This window comes from Ambystoma mexicanum, chromosome 1q (genome assembly GCF_040938575.1).
Source record: "Ambystoma mexicanum isolate Mex_15411 chromosome 1q, UKY_AmexF1_1, whole genome shotgun sequence".
Lineage (NCBI taxonomy): Eukaryota > Metazoa > Chordata > Amphibia > Caudata > Ambystomatidae > Ambystoma > Ambystoma mexicanum.
In genome coordinates this window covers 463,086,362-463,110,844 of record NC_090922.1, presented here as the reverse complement: position 1 = coordinate 463,110,844, position 24,483 = coordinate 463,086,362, and the positions used below count along the sequence as shown (strand labels likewise).

Genomic DNA, 24,483 nt, shown 5'->3' with positions numbered 1-24,483 from the left:
AGTGACGGTGGCCGGTTGGAGGAGGAGACAATCCCAAGGGTCAGGAGCTGAAAAGTGAATGGTGAGTAGATTAAGAAAGATGGCAAAAGTGAATTAATAAAGATTGGGGATTGGGTGTTTAGTATATGACAAGGAGCGTCAAGATGAGGAGTGTCTAATAAGATAAGCCCAGAGTCCTACGTTCAAGGAAAGTTTATAGAAGAAGTTAGTCCAAAATCCAAAGTTGATAAATAGACGACACACAGACAAGCTCTGTGAAAGGGAATCATTTACACTCCTATCGGAGAATTTTTAGGGGCAAGAGTAGCAGCGAGGAGCGGTGAGAAAAGGTATATGTTGAAAACCGGCTAGTTTGTCTGTTTGTGTATTTTGTGAACTTTTTGTATTAGGAAAAGAGTGAAATGTCAAAGAGCAACAAACGATAGGTTGTGTTAAGAGACCAAGAATACAAATCTATCTATTTAGTCATTGTCGGCACCAACCGAAAAGGTAGATTGAAGTAAAGTATGAAGTAGAGGCTTGGAGCGGGAATGGTTGGTGTGCGCTCATATTTATTATTTTTCTGAAATATATTTTTGCGTAAAATAACAGTAAGTATCGACAGTCAATTGAGACTTGTCGCAATGGGGGATGTTACTTCACTAATGCACCTGTTTAAGCAACTGCCAAAACACATACCCAAGCTTAAGCAATACATTACAGAATGGGTTAAGGACACGGCACATAAAATGTTCATGCCATGGCCACAAGGGGGATCGCTGTCAAAAGTGTTTTTGCAACACATGACCACATACTTGCACCCTGCGTACACGGGAAAGAAATTGGAAAAAAGGTTAGCTAGCTTACAGCTTTGGAAGATGTACCAGGAGGAATGGGAAGACCTGCCTCCTGAGGACTGGATGCTTAACCAGTGCAAAGAGGGGGGTGTTGAGCCTTCTGCTCCCCTTACCTCGCCTGTAGTAAATGACGATAGTACAAAAGATGATGGAGTGTGTCCATTAAGGGAATTGAAAACAGCGACAGGATATAGTAATCCGATACATGAACCACCTGCTTATAGCAGTGACGAGAGCTCTGAAAGAGCTCCAGAAAAAGAAGTGATCTCTAAGGTCTTACAAGACAAAGAGAAAAGTGAATGGCCAAGTGTGACCCTAAAGAAAGAATGGGAAATTAAGAGATGAAAAGGAGAAAAAGACAATGCCGACGAGATTGCACTGGTACAGAATGAATGGATAGGTGGACAGATATTGCTCAAAATTGATGGGAAGAGCATTGAGGAAGTAAGGCAAGGGGAAGATCAAAATGAACAGGACAAAAAGGACAGGGAATGAGAGAAACGATTGAAAGAAGACGAGTACAAAAGAAAGAGTAGACAAAGATGAGAGCAGATGTATCAGGAAGAGAAGCTAAGAAAAGAAGAAAGCAGAAATGTAAAGAAAATATGACAATAGACAGAGAGCAATCGAAGAATGAGACTGGCTAGAAAAGAAGAACGATGAAGAGGTGCGTAGGACAAATGAAAGAAGAGAAGCGAAAAGACAGGGGGAGGAAAGGGTTAGAGGGGAAGCGAAGAAGCAAAGGGAATTTGACAGAGAAATGGAGCGAAAAAGGAGACAAAGGACACACAACATTGATCGCATTGAGAAAGAGCTGATGGAACCAAGTCTAGTAGTATTATGGGGTGACATAGAGGAGTTTCTCCCATCGCAAGAAGCAATGCAAGGACCATCTAGGGTAAACCAATATGGGAAATTTGAGATACGAAACATTGGAGATAGAATCGATAAAGCTTATCAGGTAATGAGGACAAAAAGTTAATTGAGGAACAAACAGGGGAAAATAAGATCGATTTATAGTTGCCCAGTCACGAGGCAAGGAAGGAAGCCCGTTTAGCCTCGAGCACAAAACCTTGTCTTTGGACAGACTAACTCTAAACAGAGATAAGAAAGATGACAGTCACAAAAGTTGGGGACAAGATATGTCAGATGAAGACAGAGAAACCTTCCATGGGGAGGAGGGAACAAGTGTTGCGGTCCTGAGGGATGCTTCCAGACAGACAAGGAAGTAAGAAGGTCGGATTTAGACCAACCAAAAGACGGGACGCCAGAGCCTATGGCATACTCAGAACAACCTAAAGGGCAATCGTATAGTGAGAGGGGGGAATCGCCACCATATGTGAGCTGGATGCGTTCATTGCCATGAAAAAAACGATCAGGGACCATTGTCCCTACTAAGGATAGGCAGACGATGGGAGCCAATTGCGATTTGGGGATTTTACAGTTTCCTTTACTGGAAAAAGAAAGGGTCAGACCGCAGTATATCCCCTGGCTCCAGTTGGATAAGGATAATTTAAGATGCAAACTTCCCAGCTTAACGACGGGTGCAGGGAAATGGATTTATGAGTTAGAGAAAATGACAGGAGTAAACACTTTAGCCATGGGGGACATTACAGGTCTTCTAGCAGCTATCCTTGGGTAAAGGGCTGATGACATTTGGATGAGAGCAGGATACTCAAGTTTCACAGCACAGAACACAGCGCACAATGGGTGCTGTTCAATTATTTTAGGGTGGCAGTTTGGAAAACACTTAGAGTACAATATCCTGAAACATCAGATATGGGTGCAATTATGGCATGTAAGATGAAAGATGATGAAGATCCGCTTGCTTACATTCAAAGTATTCAAGAATGTTGGACTTTGGAAACGAAGGAGCCATGGAGGAAATCAACATCAGTGTTTTACCATATTTTGTGTCAGGGGTTGCCAGAGCAAGTTCAGAGGCAGGAAAAGAAATTAGTGGGAATGGAAGCGAAGCCATGGGCAAAAATACAGATGACTAATACGCATCATTGCCGATTGTTGCAAGAGAAAAATAAGAAGAAGGATGATGCTAGAAAGCTTGAGGAAGCTAAGCTAGTTTAGAAGAAACTGTCAAAGTACGCCATAGAGGGAGCGGTATTGATGAGCGGAAAAGGATTAGTAATACAACAAGCAGTGGGTATGTCACAGGCGAATAATCAATGACAATCGGATCAAGGCAGAAGTGGGTTCATGCTGAGAGGCAGGGGAATTGGTTGCCGGGGAAAAGGAGGTTTCCAGAATAATCAAGGAGGCTTTCAGAATAACTAAGGTAGGTTTCAGAATGTGCAGAATGATAATCAAAACATGCAGGGAGGGCAGATTAGAAGACTCCCTCCTGTGTGTTGGACGTGTGAAATGACAGGGCACATCACACAAACATGTGGGAGCCAAGGGTATGTACAGAATGGGCAATTCTCAAGAAAGAGGAACACTTATCCTCCAGCATATAGCTCACAAAATAGGGATGGGTTTGATCAAGATCAGACAGTGTATCAGGCACAAGTGTCGCAATTGCAACAGGCTTTACACTCACAGCAAGCACCATTGAATCTGCCACAAGGGCAGTCATAGCACGCACCCATGCAGATACAGCAGAGTGCAAACATGGACAGTTATTGACTCCTAAAGTATGGGGTGTCACTGTCGTGGGAGGATGTCCTTTTCAGGCATGGGAATAAGCATGTATTCACAATAGGACAGCTAACAGGGTTACTTGATGTGTTTAGTACTATCAGTGACACCAAATCCTCAAGAGGAACAATGGGTTGATATTACCATAGGAGGGAAATCCTTTTCTTTTTTAGAAGACACTGGGGAAACTCGCTCATGTATACGAGAGGGAACATTTTTGTTATCAGGAAATGCAATGAATGCGCAAGGCTTATCTGGAGCTACAAGTAGAGTTCCTTTTACTGAGAAATTGCCAGTGTCTATAGGAGAATGTCACATGTCTGTTCAATTATTGTATTCAAGACAGACACAAGTTAATATTCTCTACTGAGATTTAATGACGAAGTTGAATATGACGATTTCTTTTCCTGATTAAGGTATAGTGTGTTCTACGCCAGGAATACATTATTTAAACGAGGGCAAATTTATCATGGCGTTTACAGGGCAAATAGCTCTGCGAGGAATGCCACTGGAGCCAGAAGTCTTTCACTGTGGGGTACGCATTTTGTTAACATGGCTACCCGGTTTAGTGGGCAACATTATGAGGATACCTGATGAATTCCTGTTAAGGCCACAGGTAGCTATGGATGAAGAGGGGGGGACAGATTATTCCCCTAAAATGACAGGCAGCTATTGTACGAGGGGATTTGGCTATGCTTGAAGGAACCGATGACGAGGGTAGGCCATGGAGAACGGTAATTGCCATTGGGGAAGGGTACAGATTGACTGACATCACTGATGAGGATATTTTCAGAGACGATCCATCAGATGATGAAGTGGTGTTCAAAATGAGCATTTCTTATTGGATTAGGATAGAGAGAAGGGAAATACCACCGCGAATGGTGATAGTGTGGAACCGGCCAGCATTTTTTGATGGGGACATGGAAAAAGTACTAACCTCTTTATGGACTACAGGCCCCTATAACGTAGGCCTATTGAAGGGGGTGGGAGAAGTTAAGATTTAGCTGAAACCAGGAGCAATTTTGTCTCAGGCAAGGCAGTATCTGATGTCCCGAGAGGCAGACGGGATTTTTAATACTATATCAGCTATGATGGAACAAGGTATTTTGGGGACATCATAGTCACCATGTAAAACTGTGTTGTATCCTGTGAAAAAATCAAAAGGAGAATCATGGCCTTTAATCCACAACATGAGGCCATTTAACCAGATTGTAGAGGAAGAGTTCCCTCTAGTTCCAAATCATGTGACAATTTTATGCAGTTTTCCCCCAGAGGCACGGCATTTCACAGTGATTGATTTAAAAAATGCATTTTTCTCAATCCCGTTGCATAAGGATTCTCAGGATCTTACGTCATTTACATTTCGTCAGACTAAGCTGAAAAGCACACGTTTGCCGCAGGGCTATTGTGAATCTCCATCGATCTTTAACATTTTAGCTTGTAGAACAATAGAAGAAGAGTGCACAGGAGATTTGATTCAATTAATGACTATCCTAGCAAACAAAGGATATAAAGTGAACAAGGAGAAATTGCAATATTGTCAGGAAGAGGTGTTGTACATAGGTCAGTTAATTTCGCATGAGGGGAAAAAAATTAAACCTGAAAGGGCTGAGGCAATTATGAAAATGCCAAATCCACACAATATAAAGCAAATGCAACAGTTTCTGGGACTGTGCAATTATGTTAGGGCATGGGTAATTGATTATAGTTCATACACAAGCACCTTTTTGCAGGCTCTGAAGAAAGCAAAAGTGAACAGGGAAAAAATAGAGTCAACTGAGGAAATGGATGAGGGATTCGAGGAACTGAAAAAAGCAATTTGTACAGCTCCAGTTTTAGGAATTCCCAATTATTCTAAGGAGTTCTTCCTATTCTCGCACATGAATGGAACAGTTATGGCAGCGGTGCTTACACAGAGAACTACATTTGAGTATAAACCTCTGGCATATAATAGTGGGATTTTAGATCCAGTTATGAGAGGACACTTTACTTGCGAACAATCTCTGGCTGCAGCTACGTTCACCATTAAGAAGTCTACAAGCATAATAATGGGGTGTTCCATGACTTTATTTGTTGAGCATGCATTGTTGCTGTTTTGGAGAAACCTAAGGGTACGCTGACATCAAAAAGAGCTTCCGCATATGAGGTGGTCATTTCAAACCCGGCAATCAAAAAAGTCAGGTGTAAAATAGTGAACCCTATCACGTTTGTAGCCGAAACATTGGCAGTAGATGAGCAAATACATGATTACTCAAATTATGAGGAATTCTATGATGGGATTTCAAAGGTAAAGGAGATCGCTCTAGCAGGGTGGGAGATTCTCTTTATTGACGGGTCTTCAAAAATTGATCAAACTGATGGAGAAAGGCATTCAGGTGCTGCCATATTAAGGCACAGAGCTAATGGGGAATTCGGAGTAGTGAAGCGTGCAAGACTACTGTCTCACTTTTCTGCACAGGCTTCAGAATTAGTGGCACTTATTGCAGCTCTCGAAAGCCATGCATTGCAGGAATTGATGGTGTACATCTATGTGACATCAACCGTGCATGCAGGGTTAGCACGTTAGAAGAGGAGGGGCTAACTCCAAGTGGGCGGCACTCCAGTGCAATACGCTGCATTATTGGACATGCTTGTTAAGGCACTACAACTCCCAATAGCCAATTGCAATAGTTAAATGTGCAGCACACACTAAGAGAACTGATTTTATTTCACGCGGTAACCAAGCCGCAGACAAAGAGGCTAAAAGGGTTGCACATTCACCTGATATTCTGAGTTTTGATACGCCAAATGTAAAAGAGAAAATGGTTGAGATTATGGTTGTAAATGAAGGGTTTAATCATTTGTCTGGAACACAGCTAATGGAAGTTGAAGGCTGTGCTCCACAGGAAGAGAAGGAGCTTTGGACATAGAGGGGGTGTTCTTTATCCCCTTCTAAAGCATTGTGGTGGCAGGACACACTGGAAAGACAGTGATGCCTGTAGCTTTATTAAGGGTGGTGTTAAAACAGCTACACTACCCTGCGCATGTAACTAGGGAGAGCCTTGCAGCATCTATTGCGGAGGACTGGTTTGTACCAAACCTGTTAGAACATGTTGCTTTTTATATAGCAAATTGCATCATATGTCAAATGTTTACTGCTGGGCAAACACTGCAAACAATTAGAGGAGTGATTCCTCGACCAAACGGTCCCTTTCAGCATATAGATTTTGTTGATATGCTGCAATTATGGAATGGATACCGGTGTATGATAGTGGTAGTGGGCCCCTTTTCAAGATGGATTGAAGCTGGTCCATGCACACATCTTGATGCCACTTGCGCTGTGAAGTTTTTAGTCTGAGAAGTATTGCCTATATGGAGAGTATGTGAGGTGCTGAGATCCCACAATGGGCTCCATTTTGTAAATGAGTTATTCGAGCAGATTTGTTTATTGCTTAGTATTAAAAATATGTTTTCTTCTGCTTATCACCCTCCAGTGAACAGGATATGTGAGAACCACAACGGTCTTCTAAAAGAGAGGATAGCCAAGCTGAAATTGACAGTGAAAAAGGAGTGGCTGCACTGCCTGCCCCTTGCATTATATGAATTAAGGAATCAGCCCAGGTCGGACCACCACCTCATACCCCATGTGTTTGTAACAGGGAGGTGGATGAGAACACCTCTGACTCCTACATCGAGGAATAGAAGTGATGTCCAGACAACTGCCTAATTATTAAGAAATTAATTACAGGCATATTTTACATGTATGACCGCTAGTATCTCTGTCATTTCAGATCAACTCAAGCGGTCTCAGAACACAGATGAAGACCATACAACAACCAAATCTGAAAAGTTATGTGTTCCTAAACTTTTAGCTGGAGACTCTATTCTAATCAGAAACGTTAACAGGAAGTGCACAAACCCCAATTTAGTGGCCCCTATATCGTGGAAGACATTACTCCCTCAGCAGTTAAAGTCCAAGAGAGGCGTGCCTGGATACATCTAGGCGATGCAAAACTGTATGCTGGTGAGTCCGATGCACCCCACCTGATTCAGAAACAATTCAAGAAGAAGTAGTTCAGCACGTGCAGACTCGATCAATGATGCAAAGAAGAACGCAAAGACTGCTGATTAGATAAATGCCAGTGGGCAATTGGACTGTGGTTCTTCCCGGACACTCTTTATAGATATTTTAGTAGGAGTGCGAAAGTAGCTGTTCTGGAGCCACAGAAATCTGTACATTAGACTTTGGGAAAGTGTTGATGGGCTAAAGGATGCCAGTTCTTGACTACATTTTCGACGACTGGAAAAGGGAGCAGTTCCCTGATTCATTTCTCTTTGGTCAGACATATGGTTTTGTCTGATATCGATGTCCATAAACTACTTCTAGCTGTCTTCATTTTTATACTCTGAGCTTATCCTGCTCTTGATGTACACGCTTTTGATCAAGATTTTAAAAATGGTACTGCGATTAGACGACTACTGGCAGCAATAATGGAGCAAATCAGGCAGCTACCTGAGAGTGTAATGAGATTGCCCGATTAAAAAGGTTTTTTCTTTCCTTAAAAGTAAATACAGGCATAATGTGGTCTGTTGAACATAATGCAGTTCCAGAAAGTGAGCAGACTCAACAGCGTATGGAGAGACACTGATGGTGGGGTCTAATATATTGGTGCATCATAATATATGCGTGTTCAGCATTTATTATTGTTTTTCTGCTCCTATTGATTCACACAGTGTACTTTATTGGCCCCAAAAGAGAAAGAATCCCTTTGATCCTTCCAACTCCAGTGACCTATGCAGAGCTAAACATTGCAAGAAAGCCAAGGCCATTTGTGATTGCTCCTACACCAGTGACACATGTACAGTCACCAGTCTGTTCAAAAAAGTGTCCCTATGATTCCCCCTGTAGGATGGTCTGTTTTTGATATGCTTTATGACCATCATGTACAAGCTCAATTGGCAAGAAAGAGACACAAGAGATGTGCAAGGGAAGATGATTATGAGTTAAATGATTATCTAGACGGTAAAGCACATTTGGGGAACAGCATGTGGTATCAACACATAAGAGAGTTGGGAAGGAAAACCTCCCTCTGATGAGGAGTGCTCTCCTACCTTATGCTATGGGAAAGTCCAAGATATTCATTGCCATAGAGATACACGTCCAAACATCTCATTGCACGACTCACCTTGCACGCTGTCATACAAGAGGTCAATTCCAGGGTCGAACTGCATCTTTGGTATGGGTGTCAGAATGGTCAGCACCAGATGAAGATGATTATGTTCAAGATTTGAACACAATAGCAAGGTCAATCACCAGAAATAATGTGATAAGAAACAAACAGCCTGGCATGAAGGGAGCAGGAATTTGATAGGAAAGCAACCGAAAAACTGAATTGTCAAGGAAAGAGTGTTGAAGAAATACAAAGCTGCAAGGAAAGAGGCCAGATGCAAGTTTGGGGAACAGCACTTTCACCAGATGACTGGGAAGAAGGCATAGTCATATGCAGAGCAGTGGCAGTAACAGGACATTGCAAACCAGTCATTGACCGTGTGTAAACAGGATGCAAACCCCTCTGGCCCAGGCTTGCAAAATTGCTAACATTGGTCAAAGACAAAGGAGGCCCGTTGCGGATAGTGCCTCTGGCTAGTGCAGAGCTATGCTTCAGCAATAGTGGCATAAGAAAAGTTGGAGAGAATCCACAATGTGCACAAAATGTCAATGTAACCAGAATGAAAGATGGGACAGTAGTGATAATGGACCACTACTGGGCATGTGGATCCAGAGCTTACATGAAGCTACCCAGAATTTGGTGACGACTGTGTTCCATAGTGATTATTCATGTTCCAGCATTAGTGATTCCGAAAAGTGACCTGAACATTGTGGACTTTACAAAGGCCGATGCTCATCTAAGGAAGAGGAGATCACTTGGATTTCTCGATCGAACAAAGAGGGAGCATTATTTCTCAGCTAAGTCAAGCAAAGCTTTCAACTCTATTCCATATGAACACAGGTTGCTCAGTGAGACTTCAGCAGTGTTTGCAACAATCTTTATGCCAGGGATCCAGACGATGGCAAAATGCCAAGTGGTACAGATAACCAGATGGGAGCTTTTGCAGACTATTAACACTACCATAAAGGGATTCAATGATGTCAAGGAAGAGTTGAACAGAACAGATATGTCTAGGATATGATCACATCAATGAATGGAGGTGTTTGTGCAAAAATCGGAGAATCATGTTGCACATTCATATCTTCTCACGACGACGATGGCACCTTGACAGAGGTCATAATGATGCTGACAAACTTGCACATCAGATGGTAGATGAAGTAGAAGACGACTTTGCAGATGACAGCTGGTTTGCATCAATCTTCTCATTGGTTCTACAATGGACGGCAAATATTTTCAAGTTCCTTGGAGCCCTGTTGGTGATGATCATGTTTGGTTTCAATGTGATCAGTATAGTAATCACACAATGCAAGAAGACTGCAAAGAAAGTGACAGGAATAAAGATAATGATTGATGTTGGATCTGGTTTCAAATCCAAAGAGCTAACAGATGAAGAAATCAGAGACTATGTGAAGGCCAGTATGCATGCACCTTAGGGAACCAAGTTCCTATATCCGAGGAACCACAAGAAGTATGTGGGAAGATGGATCTACTGCAGTATGAATGGACAATGCAGTCTTATGACCTGGAACATTGACGAACATGTGAAATCAGTGGGATGCCTGAAGGGAGTCATAAAGATATGGACTTAATAAAAACTATTTCAGAAGAGGGTATCTAGATGTGAAGGTTGATGAGAGAGTGGTCGATGAATCGCCCAGAGGGGGGAGTGTAGAGGAGGAGCCAAGTACCTCTACCAGAAGTCCTTCCCCCATGTTGCCTATATGTTGGAAACCGGAAATTGCGACTTGCACAGTACCAGTAAGAGCGTCTATACTACAAAGAATCCTTGAGACAAGGTATCCATTGTGAAAACCCTATATGCATGCACAAAGAAATAACGGTCTTCTGGAAGAAATCCTGTAAAAAGTGTGAAAATTAATGACAAAGAGAAGACTGGCGACATCACGCTAAAAGAGAATGACGCACCAAGATGCGATGCCAATGAAGAAAGAATATAGAATCTGATGATGAAGTATCGAAGTAAGCAACATTTCGGGATTTATCTGAAGATTGCTTGTGCGAAGAAGCATTGAAGAAAATGCAAAGTCATTTTACAATTGTACAGATGCAGTAACGCAAGTAGACGAAGTAATCATGAGGCTGGCTACAAAGTAAATAGAGTGCAGGCGATGCATCAATGTATATTCATAAGAATGTATTGAATCTGGATGTTCCACAATGAACTTTAGCAAACTCAAAACCACAGGTGCAACTCCAGCCCACGTGGTGCAGGTGGCCCAATGCTGCCCATTGTCTGGCGGGGGGCCCAGTGTATGGTTGGGAGGGGCCCCTCAGCAGGGTTTGCAGGGAAGCCCCCACATTTTGTTCTACACCACTGCTCGAAACCCCCTGAATGGAAAGTGCTTGAAGTGTGGCGCAGTTGAATAAAACAGCTGATGGCGAAGGAGAATTCAAGAAAGACTGGCTGTCCCCATGTCAAGAGTTGGGCCACTGTGAGCCTGACTGTCTGTTCGAGAAGATACACGAACCTGAGAAAGAAGCATGCTCCTGTTTGAGGTGTAATGTAAAAACTCTAGAAGTGCCGAGAGTTCTTCATTTTAATAGAACGAAAAAGCTGAAAACGTGGTCTACAGTCACATGGTCAGATGAAAATAGATTTTGGGTCGAGCTACACTGAAACCAGAAGATAAGGCCATGCCTCTACTCCCCTTTATTCTCAGGCACAGTGAGTTCCCACAAGGCCATGTTAAAAGCCTTAATTGAATGGCAGACCACAGGAGTAATGAAGAATGTGGGCTAATTGGGTGGCGAGGCATGACCAGGCCAAATTCCCCCAGCACATGGGGTGCCAGCTTGTATGCTGCTAGTGAGTGGAATATTCCAGAAGGGTACACACGTGGCAACCAATTGTAGACGGCCACGTAGTACAGAGCCCTATAGTTTGAGAAGCCAATAGGATGTTGTGTATTAGTATGACTTGCACTTGGGATGAGCTTAGTTGTCCACCTGATCTTAGAGGCACTATCACAACCCCCGGATGCATAGAATGTATGCTTTGATGTTCCTTTTAAGCCTACCCCAATCCAGCATAGGTTTTATTTTTCTTAGTTTGCCACATAGGATGACGTCAATAGTGACGAATTGTTAGTATAAGAAAGCTGTTTTTTATATGATGTTTGAGAGAAATTGAGCGAACGTCCGTTGATGTCTGTTGTAACTTCCTGTTTTAGATAATTGTTAATAAAACAGTACCGTGTTTTGCTAACTTCCTGAGTCGGTCTGATTATTCATGTATGAGTATGTTCTGCATCCCCATCCATCTCTAGTTTTCAAATGTGCGAGGTGAGCGACGCCAGTGAATAGTTTACAGTTTTATTACAATGTGGCATATCTAGATGTGATTCAATATAACCTCAACAATTCTCAAGAGTGTGCTGCAGGCAAATAATACTAGCACAGTGTGGCACTTTCTATGTGTGGCACTTCCTAGGTGACAATCAATATAACATTAACAATTTTCTAAGTGTAGGGCGCAGGCAAACAATTTACAGTACTATCACAGTGTGGCAAATTCTAGGTGTGAATCGATATAGCAGTAACAATTTCCTAAGTGTGCGACGCAGGCAAATAATTCACAGTACTATCATGGTGTGGCAGTTTCTAGGTGTGTATCAATGTAGAAGAAAAAATGTCCTAAGTGTGCAACGCAGGCAAATAATTTGCAGTACTATCACAGTGTGGCACTTTCTCGCCCTGAATCAGTATAACAGTAACAATTTCTAAGTCTGGGATGCAGGCAAATAATTCACAGGACTATCACAGTGTGGCACGTTTTAGGTGTGAATCAATAAACATTAACAGGACATTAAGAGTGTGACAGGCTTATTAGGAGCATAGGTTGAGTAGCAGGGCTTTAGAGTACAGTGATTGCTCTACTCTACACCGATGCACACCTACCTTTATAGTCGGTGCTAGTTGTTGGCTGGACACTGACTTCCCATGTGTGACACCTGCAGACATAACCTGGGACCGCCTCTGTTGGAGCAACCCTTTTTCCTTGGGGCCTTTAGCCATTGGGCTGCAAGGGCAGAGGGCTGCCCTTGGAAGGTGGGTTAAGAGTACTGATGTGACCCATCAGGGGAGGAGGGCACGTTGGGAGGCGGGAGGAGGGAGGGAAGGCAATCAAGAAATGAAGATGCAGTTCGAGATGCGAGTGCATGGGCCGACGCAGGCGACCAGACAAAATTCAAATTTCTGGCACAAAATAAAGGCCCAGGAGTGTCCTCAAACAAGCTCTACTAACCAGCAGCACCAGAAGGTAAGGGTGAGCAGGACACATGGCCGGCGAATAGGCCAGGCAACACAGAGCAAACAGACCTATCAGGGGAGGAGGGCAGGCTGGGAGGCTGGAGGAGGGAGGGAAAGGAATCAGGAAATGGAGATGCGGGTCAGAAAGTGAGTGCACGGGCCGGGGGCCAGACAAAATTCAAATTTTTGGCACAAAATAAAGGCCCAGGAGGGTCCTCAAACAAGCTCTACTCACCAACTGTACAGAAGGGAAGGGTGAGCAGGACACACGGCCGGCGACTAGGCCAGGCAACATAAAGCAAACAAACCTATCAGGGGTGGAGGGCAGGCTAGGAGGCAGGAGGAGTGAAGGAGGGAATCAGGAAATGGAGATGAGGGTTGGGAAAAGAGTGCACAGGCCGGGTTGGGGCCAGACACAATTCACATTTTTGGCACAAAATAAAGGCCCAGGAGTGTCCTCAAACAAGCTCTACTAACCAGCAGCACCAGAAGGGAAGGGTGAGCAAGACACATGCCGGTGACTAGGTCAGGTAACACAGAGCAAACTGATCTATCAGGGGAGGAGAGCAGGCTAGGAGGCAGGAGGAGGGAAGGAGGGAATCAGGAAATGGAGAGGAGGGTCGGGAAAGGAGTGCACACGCTGGGGGTTGGGGGCCAGACACAATTCACATTTTTGGCACAAAATAAAGGCCCAGGAGGGTCCTCAAAAAAGCTCTACCCACCAGAAGCACCAGAAGGGAAGGGTGTGCAGGACATACGGCCGGCGTCTAGGCAATGCAACACAGAGCAAAAGTCTCTGATAGACTTGCTTTATTGGGTTCTCAGTGGGGTGTCCCACTCGAGCTTCCTTGGCTGCCGTAACCCTTGTGGCTCTCCATGCCTCAAATATGAATGTCTCCCAGTTTTCCAGGGCTCTCCAAAGACCTATTGCGGCGCTCCCATCCTCGAATTTGAATGTTTCTCAGTTTTTCAGAGCTCTCCAAAGCTCTCGTGTGGCTCTCTCAGCTTTTAATATCACTGTTCACCCCTCTCAACAGTCTTGCCTCTTCGGGAGCTTATGCTTCCCTTCTGCTGCTCGACTCAGAAGCTTATGCACTTCTCATGTGGTTATCGGGGATCTGATCGCTCCACTGCAGTCCTGTTTCTGTGTCAATTAAGAGGACCTCGGGTCACCGCAGCTTCCATGAGTTTGCGCCACCAGGTGAGACAATCACTTTACCATCTCTATCTCTCTTCGACCTTGACTTTTTCACCAGTCAGGATGCCAGCTTTCTTGCATCTGGTTAGTGATATGCTCTCTCCCCACGCTACAGCTTGGCTCCGCTCAGCTTGGCTCTGCCTCTCCAGGACGTCCTTCTGTCAGAGGCTTGGGTAGGATTCTGTCCCCCTCTTTCCAAGTTCCTCATGGTTGTATATACGTCAACACAAACAAAAGGGATGTGGAGTTTCTCTTTGACTGTGGATTTCAGATGAGAACCAGCATTACCTGAATCCAAAGAGATTGGTCAAAGTTATAAGTAACAACAGTTTTTTGGATTGCCATGTAGGCAGACAAGATGTTCTGGACAGGTAGTTCATTGTAGGAATGGGAGTCCTTGTCCCCAAGGGGGGATTCATTCCCAGTGAGGTACCACTTGCCCAGACCACTAGGGAGGGTCTTGCTGAGCAGGCTCACCTCCCCAGCATCAAAGGGAGTATCTCCCATCTGGGAAGAAGGGACATATAATCCAGAATTGTCACAATATACATATATATTATAGGGCGGCGGGTTCTGCTCTTTAGTGAAGGTAAAACAGAGTTACTTAGGAAATTGAAAAAAATGTTTTGCTAATAACTTTTGACTTGTGCCACGGATTTGGCTGAAAGTTTGCAAAAGAAAAGGTTGTCATGCACATTGACTCACAATCCTTTTGGGGTTATTCTATACAGTACTTTTTAAAATATTTGATGGAGAAGGGTATGCCCCCTTCTCCAAAATAGATAGCCATATTTCAGGTGAATTGATAAGAAACTGGGTGTTTATAAATGAAACAGCCACCATCATTTTTTTTTTCTCGATGTCAGTGATAGCCACGGCTAAAGCTTCGGTTACACGAAAAAAACAAAAACGCAGGTTACATTTGGGAGTTGGAGGAGGTGTATTTATTTATTGGGTATTTACAGTGCTTAATTTGTAAAAAAAATAAGTGCCAGTGCCCAAAAAAACTTGAGCCCCTAGTGCCAGTCCCAGGACCAGCAGGCGCCGTCCGCAGAGTGGGCAGCCGGTTCTGGCTCAGTGCTAGACCTTGATGCTAGACAGTGCTAGACAGCCAGCAAGAGCATGCTTTCTGGCCTCATCTGTCCCGCTAATAACATGTGGGATAGTGCTCCCAATTTCTGGCCCTCTGGTCTGGTTTGCTACCATTATTCGGTGGCAGAATAGAGCACACAGAAATTGGATCTGGAGAAAGGTGACATGTTGAGGGTGTCATTTTGGGTGTCTGCCCTGAAGACCCTTTGTGGGGCGTCTTAGAATGTGAGTGACACATTGTGAGGTACATAATCGGACAATAACACAGACACTATATTTGGAGCCAGGAAAACCCCTTCACAAAGTTGGGTGCAATGGTGACATGGCCGTGCACGGTATAGGAGTTATCTCTGAGTGCCTCCAAGTATCAAAGTCTGATGGTGCTTCTTTTAGTGCTCTTTCTGTGAAGTCACTTATGTTGGTGTGATTGCATAGGCAAATTAGGACATCTGCATGTATTTTGCCCCACACGGGCCGCAGAGCTCTTACAAATGGTGTCCTGCATGTATAATGGCCCTACCTACAGTTTTGTTACTTTTTTGTCCTGTGTAAGGTTTAAAATTGCATCTGCTGCTGATGCGCTATCATGTCTAAAGTGCCCTGCAAAACAATTCTGTAAAGTTGCCCACCCTACTTGTGAGTTGACATTTGAGAGGTATATATCTGAACCCACCCGAAAACTGCACCTCCTCCTTTACATAATTGCCTCTGGATGAGATCCGCTGCACGGGCACACCAGGGAGAGGCACATGCGAGCAAGTTTTCTGTAATGAAGAGAACTTAGAAAAGGGTGGTGCCACTGCCACGCAAAGGCGGTGTGAACATGTCAAGGTCACTCACTGGATGCAAATGCCCAAGAGGGAATCGAGTAACACCTCACTCTGAAGCAGGCAGTGTCACGGCCACTGGCCATTTTGAAACAACAAAATGGCTGAAGTGTCTCCTTTAATTAGCAGGTGAAATGCTCAAAAACAGTACACAACGTAGGAATCATATAAGTGCCCTTTGTAACGCCCAGTTCTTCCCCCCATTACTTCAGAGCTGTGTATGTTATAATGTAGTCCTGTGTTATGTCACTGGCCTAGAGTGCTTGATGTAGAATGTTGATGCATGAATGCAGCTCAGGAGAATGTTGGGTGCGTCTGTGAGTGAATGTTCTGAGTGTGTCAGTTGGGCGCCTGAGCTGGAGTGTGAAGGATGGCCGGTGGGTTTCTGCTAGTCTTGTCTTGTCTCCTGTCAACTGTACATACCTTAAGAGAAACTGGATGCTGTACATATATAACTATGTAAATAAAGCTGCCTGGAACAAACACCATGACTCCACAGCAGGTCTGTGTCTCGAGTCCAGCTTTACTACAACAAACAACATACTTTATTACAGTGTACATTCATAGCATGTTGAATTGATAGCTGTTCGCTGTAATGTTGAGCTATATACATACAACGTAATAACAAATGATATAGGTACACACGCAATATGTGACCCTCAGCGCCATGCAACGACCGCAATCTAACTCTCTCACTGGTTCCACATTCACTCCCTTCCTCAATCTATCCATCTTCCCATTCATCTACTCAGGCTCAGAGCAATTAAGCACTGGCAGCACGTCACCACAAAACACACTGAGGTAAACAACCAACATATTACATAAGATTTAAAGTCTTTGTAAAAAACACATCTCTCCGTTTGGGAGACCTCTCTAGACCTCAGGCTTCAAATGATTGCAGAAATGTATGAAGATTATGCATGCACTGTTCACAGCATAATACTTTGTCTTTTCTGTAAACCATTGGATATACTGTATGTTAGGATGTGTAGTGGTGCAGACAGAACTCGTTTCTAGTGTGCTGTTAACCCAACCCCAAAACTGCTTCACATAATACGGACTGGTGGTGTCCATTCCGGTCCCAAAGTTCACGCAGTGTCCCTTTTGTTTACATTGTTTTAAGGTACTCAGCCTAACACAAAAGCAGTATCGGTCCAAAAAGGGGGACTCCCTGGCTCTCCCAAAGGGGTTTATAAATGGCATGAACTAACTCCCATAGCCAGGCCAAAACTACTGAGACCATTAAGGAAGAAATGTTGGAAGATAAACATTCAATTTCACAAGCAGTAACGGCAGAGACATTACATCTGCATGAGATCCATTTGGGGCACATTAGAACAGCGGAGCTCAGAAGTGCTGTAATACTATTGCCCAGTTAAATCGTGCTAAGTTCGAACCTGTGCCATGGAGGTTGAACACAAATATATGCGGCGTGCCTTAACTAAATGAGCTACCTCATTTATTTTGATGTTTTATTTATGTGAAATTGTAGTAACCAAAAGAAAAGCTTTTTAAAGGCGTATAGTGGTGCACACTTGTAACTAGCATTTTGCATATTTAGAGTAAATTCCGATTTGCCAGTTTTCCACCTGCATTTGTGGAGTTACGTTTCCATTATGAGTCTAGGCCTCAAGACAATTGTAAATTCGACCTGTTAATCGTGTCCTGATCCAAAACAATTGTGGTGAATTACAATTTATTGTACAGTCCTGTAATCATGCAATCTATCATCCAATACTAGCACAGATAATGCGCGCAAGTGACAACTTCAGAACTCCTTTTGATCCACGTGTAAAAATGCAGCGTTTCTCAGCGCTTGCCTAAGAGAGCTGGGTCTGCCCTGCCCTGCAGTTACATGGCCCCAGCGTGAAGTCGTTGTGCGCAGTTTCCCGGCCCGCTCTGCTTATCTTCTAATCTCCCCCTTCCACAGTTCAACCCCCCTCCTCCAGAATGCAACCCACCGCCTTCCAGTAACCCCTATGGCTCCGTGCAATCTGCTAATACAGCGCTCTGGGAAGGAAAGCTTACCTGCCAGGCAGCACTGGGAGCCTGAGGCGTCTGCCAGGTGCGGTGCCTGGGAACTTCTGTGCACTGCTGGGTGTTGCAGAGGGCGGTCCGTCGGTCTTAAAGGCACAGCTCCGCCTCGCCAATCGCCATGTTCAGGATGAAAGGGTGAAAGGCATTGATGTTTCCCAGGCTGCCTGGAGCTGAATAAGTGGGCACTCAGAGTCAAGCATTCCGTTCACTACAAAATTGCTTTCAATTAAACGCTGGCCTGTTCTAGGAGCGCGTCTGCCTCCTGCTGGCGCCATGCAGGCAGATGGCTGGGGTCACAGGGTGTGTTGCATTATCAAGGAAAGTTAACACTTTAAGTGTTAAACTTTCTTTGATGAATGCTGTGATGAAGGGAACCATGAAGGGAATCTGCAATAAAGAGTTCCGGTCCCCAAAAAACAGTGCCGGTGCTGGCCACCGACAAACACTGGCACAAATTAAGCACTTATAGCGACTGAGTTTGCAGCACAAAACTTTTCTGTATCCTTGGCTATCAGGCAGAATATCTGTGGCTACCCAACATCTCAAGTGAAACTGTGTCACAGAATCAACAAGTGTTATAGGGGGAATGTGTGAGGGCAGGGGAGGTAAGGAGGCCATCAGGGGTTTAGGGGAGCTGGCATAGATGTGGGGTGCAATTGGTGAGTGGATGGGAGAGCAGGTAAGCATTTTTTTGCACAGTTTATCCTGAGAGTCACGGCTATGACAAATAGAAACAAGTGGTTTCATTAGTTGTTATAATAGGAGCGGGCGTAGAGCATCGCAACAGCTTTAACCTGGAGCTGGCTAATCCCGCTACAGTCTCCACCTCTGTTATACCCACCCAGGCCCTCTGCACGGCTCCGGCTTCTCATTTCACTACTAAAACCCAGAACATTCTGCTCTCATTTTCCTCTTCCCCTCATCTCTCTCCCCCTACCTCTCTCAGACCCCATTCGGCCACCCGCCTATTCTCCTTCTCTCCTCCCTCTCCCCTATAACACCTAATGATGTTTCGAGACAAGTCTGATCTATAAAAGCTTCATCCAAACAGGTGCTCCCCTGCTCTTCCAGAACAATTAAGGACAACATTGTTTCTCTGGCCGATTTCTTTAATCACTCCTTTGCCACTGGATCTTTCCCCCACTCTTCTCAAGCACTCCCTTGTGCAGCCTCTCCTAAAAAAGCCTTCTGCCAACCCCTCCTGTCTGGCAAACTATCACCCGATCTTTATCATTGCTTTCCCGGGCAAACTCCTTGAGAAGCTGGCTATCTCCCAGCTAACCCTCCACTTTTACACTTTTAATCTGTTGGTTGTCTCCATGACCATCAGTCTGGCTTCAGATCTGCCAGAGGCATGGAAACTGCTCTCCTGAACACCTGTGAAGAACTGCTCTATACCCTCGACTCCAGCTCTCCCTCTGTTCTCATCCTCCTGGAACTTTCCTCCGATTTTGACACGGTCAATCATGCCATCCTGATTAATCGACTCTGCATGAACCTGGTTATCATGGATCAGGCCCTGGCATGGCTGACCTCCTATCCTCTTACCCTGGCTCTTCTATCTGGCCCCTCTGGCATTCCTGATCTCCACCTTTTCCTCTAACTTTCAGTGTTATGTGGATGACACACAACTCTCCTTCAGGCTACCCTCTGCCTCCTCCCCTTTCTTCCTCATTCCTGACTGTTCACACGAAATTCAGGCAAGGTGTGCCTCCAATGATCTCTGCCTTAATGCCAATAAGACAGAGATTCTTCTCATTAGGACCCCTGATCCCACTTTCCCTCTCTCACTCTGGCTGCCCTCCTTGGGCCCTCACCCTCTTGTGAGGAAAAAATCTTGGTGTAATCTTTGACTCCACTCTCTCCTTCTCCCCTCACATCACAGACCTTGCCAAGAAGGCCAACTTCTAACTGCACCTCCTCAGAGGTATTCTCCCCTTTCTCACCTTACCCCAGAAGCTCACTATTTCCAGAGCTCTGATTCTCTCCAGGCTGGACTACTGCAGCAGCCTTTTTCTCAATCTTCCTAACTGTACTCTACGCCCTCTTCAGTTAATCCAGAACAGAATCGTGAGACGTGTCCTTGGCCTCAAGCCCAAGGACCACATCTGTCCAGCCCTGAAATCACTCCACTGGCTCCTGGTGGCTGCAAGGATCATGTTCAAGACTCTCTGCATCGTCCACAAGGCTTCTGGGGCCATGGCCCACACAATAATCAACTCTCTCTTTGTAAATATCTTCCTTCTAGAGCCCTCTGCTCGGCTACCTCTAACTCTCTGTGGGTCAGATGCTATACCAAGCAGAGAGTGGAGGGCATATCTCTTTCTTCTGCAGGTGCCTCCTTCTGGAATGGACTCCCTGCCCCTCTCAGACTTGAGACAGACCTCCTTAAGTTCTGGAAGGTTCTCAAGACCTTCCTTTTCTCCTCTGCTTCCTCTCTCATTCTCCTCTGCAAATCTATCCTCCTGCTCAGCCTATTTTCCCTGACTGGGAAGGCACCAGGTACCACCACCCTCGAGTCCACCTGCACTGCCACCTGGCCATCCTTGCACTGGCGCCTGGTCCCCCTGCACTGCCTCCCAGATTACCTGCACTTCTGAGCAGGCACTTCTGGGTGAGGATTGCAAAAGGTGGAAGTCCCTGCCTTCATCGCACTTAACTCAGAGCCTTGCGGCCCTGTTGCACTTCCCTCTCTCACCTTCCCCCTTGCACTTCTCTCTGCACACATGCACGATGTGAATGACACAAGGCCTAGTAGGATCATTTGTCTTGTCCCCCCATTGTTCTGCTCCCTTGTCTTGTTGAGCCTTGAAACACAAGGCCTAGTAGGATCATCTGTCTTGTCCTCCATTTGTTCCCCTTCCTTGTCTTGTTGCACCTTGAAACAGTTGTTTATAGGTGCATTGCAAATACCAAATAAATCAAACCTGCAGCATACCCATGACTAGCCATCATTTTGACTAAAGTAGCTTCACTGAAACAAGTGTGGTAGGGTGAATGGGAGAGGGAAAGGGAAGTGAGGAGGCCATCAGGGAAGTGGGGGGAACTGGGACAGAAGTGGGCGGCACTTAGTTAGGGCCTGTGAGAGCAGGGAAGTTTTTTTTTTCCTGCTGTTTTCCCCAATAGCTGCGTATATGTAAAATGGAAATAACTGGTTTCATTGGTTGTTGGCATACGTGTGGTTATTCAGCATCACAAAGGCTATATAACCTGTGATATAACTGGGACTAGCGACCTTTCAACTGTAACTGCATTACCAAAATGACAAGTGTTGTAGGGTGAATGGGATAGTGCAGGGGAGGTGAGGAGGCCATCAGGTGAGTGACGGGAGCTGGCACAAATGTGAGGGGCACTTGGTGTGGAACTGATAGAGAAGAAGAGCACTTTCTTCAAAATTCTTCCAGATAGCCACATATTGTAAAATAGAAATAACTAGTTTTATCGGTTGTTGGCTTATGCACGGGTCTAGAGAATCGCATCAGCTATAACCTGGGTTATACCCGCTGCTAGCCGACATGTTGAGTGAAACTGCGTCACAGAAACAATGAGTGTTATAGGGAAAATGGGAGAGAGTAGGGGAGGTGAGCAGGCCATCAGGAGAGTCAGTGGAAATGGAACAGATGTGGGGGGCACTTGGTAAGGGCCTGGGAGAACAGGAAAGCATTTTTTCCTGCCATTTTCGCCTATAGCCGCGGCTATGGTGAACAGAAACAAGTAGTTTCATTAGTTGTTGGCAGACACATAGCTGTTCAGCATCGCACCAGGCCTACGTAGCTGTATTAACGTACCACGTTAGTTTATTGGTTGCTGCTGTACACATGGCTATGTAGAATAGCTGAGGGTATTAAGCCATACATTTCTGTGAAATAATCATATTATTCTGTAGATGATACATCACACAATTTTACATGTATTTCTGATTCCATGCTGTCAACCCTTGTATCATTTTAACTTTGAACGGTTGGCAATGTGTGTTTTGAGTTGTAAAACATGAACGGTTTGTATAAAGAGGTTGTCTATAGCTGCGGGTGGAATAGCCATGCTTCTAAAAGATGGTTAAAAAACAATGTTTTGTATGAGTTTTGGTGTTTGCAATTGGTTGGTCTGACTGTTGCAATTGTGTACTTGCCTGTGATAGGTTGCAGTGAAAATGTGTCGACAATTTTAGTAATTTGCTTACTATATTCCTCTTTTTGTGCCATTGATTTTGGAAAGTATCATAGGCACCATTTTGTAGACTTTTGCCATTCTGGTTGCAGAACTCACACTGTGCACATGCTGAGTCTGTTACTGGCGTGTCAATGAAATCTTAATATATTTAAAAGTTTATTTTCAGTGTGGTTTGTGTCAGCTATATTAAGTAATTGTTTTTCTGTTGCTGAAGGTTAAAAATGTGATTTTTAATAAAAATTATATGTTGAGCTACATGGTAATTTTTGTAAGGGATAACTTTTTAGATATTAAGTGTCCCTACATTTTTACAGGTTTATTTGCAGTGGAAATTGCGAGAACGCATTTGTTCTGTGATTCAGAGCTTGCTCTCTCATAAACTATTGTTCACCCTCTTACAGATTTCAATTGGGAGATTCAAGAAGATGTGTGTAAAGACTGGAGGGGGTTATCTGTATTTCTTCCCCCTGTATGGTAGGGTAGAGACACAGAGCACACCAGCCAAGGTTCTCTATATGCTAGCTATTGATGAACAACCAAGGCTTAAGCTCTCAGGAGGTGATTTGGGCTGGTTCTTTAGTACAGTGTGTCCCCAAGCCCCCACAAAGGAATGTCCACACACTATGTTATGTGCTAACACATTTATTTATATGGAAGTAGCGTCATCGCACAGGAACGGGAAAGAGCACGGCGGCCATCTTTAAACACACAATCCATTGCCATCCACCACAACCAGGAGCCATCTGACCACCAGAACTCTAACACACCTCCACCACTACCAGCTGCATCTCACCATGCCGAAAGCTGTTAAAAAAAGCACAGATCGCCTGCGTAAGGAGCGCTTCTCCTGAGAGGAGTTGACCATGCTGGCGGAGACACTGCAGTAACATGCAGATGTCTTCTCCTCCCACATGTCCCGCCCTGCAGTGCAGTGCAAGAAACAGATATGGGAGGAGGTTGCCCAGAAAGTAAGTGTCGTTGGCAGCACACCCTGCACTCCCAAAGATGTCCGTAAGGGCTGGGACGATCTGCGTTTACCCGTACGGAGCATCCTCTCTGCCAACCACAACCTGGGGATGGCGACAGGCGGAGATGCGGACTCCCCCATCAAGTTGCAACCATGGGAGGAGATCTGTGCCAGCACCATAGGGACGGAGGCAATTGAGGGAGTGGGGGACATGGAGCGAGGAGCCCCGTCATCGGCCGATGAAGGTATGTGTCCCAAATGAAACAATGCTAATACCAACACGATGATGTCCAACTGAACTGACAGTGCAATGATGTAGAGCAGGGTCCACCAGACACATATGTACAAGACTGCCTACAGGTAGTGCACAGCATCATCTTGTCCACATGCATAATGCACCCCATATGTGTTTCAACCCAGACGCTTCCATGCATCACCCACTCAAAAGCCAAGCAACCCGTATGTCACTCCCACAAAGTTAATCAACTGTCATTCCATATGAATGCAGCCACCCAATGCATGCCTGATGCCTGTAGACCCATCACTAACCCTCTCCCTCTATTGGTCCCCCACAGGCACGCCTTCAGGCAGAGGTGACGAGGACACTAGGGAGGATGATGCCACACCACAAAAGAAGGCCAGGGGTGAGGAGGGAGAACACCGCCCCTCGACTTCAAGGGGTAGAGGCCAACCTGCACCACTGCGGAAGGCCAAGAAAACCCCAGAGGCCACAGCACCAATGTGCACTACGGCCCCCACAACAGCACCCACACCAGCCACCAGCAAACAGGAGCCAGTGGCAGAAGGCACTGCATCGGCTGCCAGCAGCACAGTGGGTGAAACAGCTGCCACAGCAGCCGTGTCGGACGATGAGGCAGATGTTCAGCTGCATGGCACAACTACCGACACAGGCCCCCCGCATTCACCACAACTCTCTCCATGCAGCTTGCACAACAGCAGCATGCACGGGCTGTCTCCTGGTGATTCATGGCCCACAAGTTCCAGCCCCATTCTAACTGTGCATGAGGAACACAGCATGTTGGAAACCCCTCACACATCCACCACAGTTCCAACCAGCCAAGAGGGGATCAGGGCTATTCAGAAGCGCCAGGAGGATCTGACAGGGCTGTTGACACGGCATATAATGGAATGTGGCCGGGCAATGGGTGACATTAGGGAATGTGCTGCATCCCTGAAAACAGCAATCGAGACCACAAATTGGCTGCTGTGCGGCAGGTCCTCTCCGAAATGGTGGCAGCAATGCAGGCCATGTGTCCACCAC

The 24,483-nt window shown here is 45.2% G+C and overlaps 1 long non-coding RNA gene across 1 annotated transcript in view; it reads right to left on the bottom strand.

Annotated features, from left to right (window-relative positions):
- Nucleotides 1-18,115, bottom strand: part of LOC138528733 (uncharacterized) — a 191,686-nt gene extending 173,571 nt beyond the window's left edge. Inside the window, exon 1 of the long non-coding RNA XR_011284217.1 lies at nucleotides 18,056-18,115. This is a non-coding gene — a long non-coding RNA (uncharacterized lncRNA). The remainder of the gene's footprint in view (nucleotides 1-18,055) is intronic.
- Nucleotides 18,116-24,483: the final 6,368 nt, after the last annotated feature.